We start from the raw sequence: 2,838 nt of genomic DNA, 5'->3' as shown, positions 1-2,838 counted from the left end.
AAGAAAAAAATAATTTTAAACACTTACATATTTTTGCACAGAAATTTAGAAATCTAACCATATACAGTCCTGGGACATTTTTCTTCTTGTGTCTTTTTTTCATTTATTACCCTTTATTTTAAAAAAAAAAACTTTTACTTGAGATACAGTATGGTAATAATTGGTATGCCATGATAAGAACTACATATGTAGAAGACCAGAATGACAGGTATTCCAAGTGTGACCCTTCTATTACACATTGCTATCTTCAGTGCAGTTGCTTGGTTCACAGGTATCAGCATGTATAGTTAGTCAGGGTGAGAATCCTACCAATTAACTGCTAGTTTCAAAAACCTGCTGATGAGTGGTTAGGATAGATATATAGTTGCATTCTCTTAATGAATAGAATGATATTCTAATGGTGTTTGTAAATAGGATCACAAGTCCACTTCTTGTACAGCAATTAACCACTAAGAAGAATATATGCAGTGTATTATTTGTTGAAACTGTACTTCCAATTGGATTTGAAACTGTCTCATTGCTATCTGTTTATCAATAAAACTTTGAAGAAAAAAAAAACCTGCTGATGTTTCTCATGATCGTTGCCTTACCCATCTTGTGCATATAAATGTATGGCTTTGCCCCTGTCACATTTCCCAGCTCTTCTCCTTGCCCTCTCCTCATTGTCCAATCCTCAAGTTCTCACTTTCCTTTTAGTTGTGTTATACCTTTCTATTTGTATTTCTTCTTTTGAGTTCTTATACTAGGGAGACTATACGATATTTACACATGTGGGTCTGGTTTATTTTGCTTATAAGTATATCTTCAAGTGGCATCCACTTAAATATGAAGGCTTTAAGTCTATCATTCTTTATAGCTGAGTAATCCTCCATTGTATAAAAATAACACATCTGTTTCATCTATTCTTCAGGTGGCGGGCATCTTGGTTGCTTCCATGATTTGGCTATCACAATTATGCTGCTATAAACATAGGCACACATATAACACTATGATATAATGCTTTCAGTTCCTCCGGGAAAATTCCCAGTAGGGGGATAGCTGGCTTGAATGGGATTTCCAGTCCCAGTTTTTTAAGGAGTCTCCACACCAATTTCCATAATGATTGCACCAGTCTACATTCCCACCAGCATCAATCTCTCTTTCTTTTCTCAGCACCACCATTCTCTAGAGAGGAGACATGGGCTCAGAAGGAAGGAGCAGGGAAGGAGGGCTCAAGGAAGGACTTTCTAAGACTAAGGAGCTATTGAAAATATTGGTGGAAGATCTGTGAGCTGAGTGTGGGGTGAAAGAGGGTGAGACAAAGCACATGATATCCATCCACTTTTCTCCATCTTTATTACCGTCCTTAATCAGATCTTTACCTCTCTGCAATAGAGCACAGCAATGCCCTCCTAACTAGAATTCTAGGGGTAGCAGAGCTAAATTTTCTTCTTTCTCTTACTTAACTCACTATTTCCAGTGCAGAATAATACTGGCACATAGCAAGCTCTTATTAAATAATTGGGGATGAAGGGAAGACATGCAGGGAGGGAAAGGAAGGAAAAGGAGGTTTACCGCTTGGCTTTTCCTTCCATGTACTTCCTTTTCTTTTGTGGTTAACTCAATAACAGGGAGAAAGACTGCTTGATCTCTGTGCTCTGAGTTGAGTCTTACATCCCACAGTGACACTCTTCTCCTACTCCCCACTACACACTAAGCAAATGGCCTCTGGCAGTTAGGTGGCTCCGTAGAATAAATGCTTGCCTGGCAAACACAAAGGCCTGAATTTAATCCTCGGTTCTGAAAAAAAAAAAAAAAAATCTGCCTCTGTTTTAGTTCCTTTGACTGGCTGAGATTAGCTGCACCTTTGAACCTTTGTTCTATTCTGTTTGTCACACTCTTTAATATTAACTTCTTCCTTGGTCTTCAACTGTACCTTTAAAATTGTTGATTTAAACCTGCCTTCTTTAGTGCCTGCCACATTTTTCTTGATAACAACTGTTTCCTTGGTAGACTGTTCTCATTTTATATACAGGTATTTATGGACATGTTCTACCTACTCACTGGCCTGTGGGCTTCCATTTCTCATGTCCCTCAGTAGGGAGACCCATGGAGGGCAGGCACCGTGTCTGTCTCATTAACCTCTGCATACCCAATAGCTGGGACAATATGACCTGTGATATCGCATCATTCTCTGGCATAGAAATTGTGTCTCTGGACTAAGTAACTTTATCATTTCCTTTAACTTTCACCCTGTGTCATTTAGAAAATGTGCAGCGTATGCTAATGAAGTGGTGCTTTTGAATGCTTTTGCCTGGGAGAGTGCTGGTTCAGCATGGCACAGCCTCTCCAGTGTAATGTTTCACTAAAAGTGGACAAAATTTGCAGTGGCATGATTCTACTACCAGAACAGGGCACCTTCAAGATCAAGAAATCATTGCTCTCAGAGAGAGAGAGGATAACAGGGACTGTGCTCTAGTGAGAACCACTGAATACTAGAGTAAGGTACATGTAAGTCCAAGCAGTGACATAATGAAGATAAGGGGTATTTTACCTTGTTGTTTATAGTCATCAAATGGTTTCTTTCTAAGGATATAAAAATAACTAAATTTTAAGTGTATTTACAATGTGTCAGTCATTGTGCAAAACCCTTGACTTGACACACATAATTTTAAATCTCATAACAACCCTATAAAATCAGCATTATACCAATACCCACTTTATAGTTGAAGTAAAAGGACTCACAAACTAACTGGATAATTTGATCATATACATCCAGCTATTCAATTGAAAGTTAGTATTTGAATACAAGTCAGCTGATTCTAGTTTTCTTTCTTTTTTTTTTTTTTTTTTTTTTTT

The sequence above is a fragment of the Octodon degus genome, unplaced genomic scaffold, assembly GCF_000260255.1.
Source record: "Octodon degus isolate 3935 unplaced genomic scaffold, OctDeg1.0 scaffold00088, whole genome shotgun sequence".
In the NCBI taxonomy this organism is placed as follows: domain Eukaryota; kingdom Metazoa; phylum Chordata; class Mammalia; order Rodentia; family Octodontidae; genus Octodon; species Octodon degus.
The sequence above is the reverse complement of the archived record's forward strand: the minus strand, read 5'-3'. Positions refer to the sequence as shown.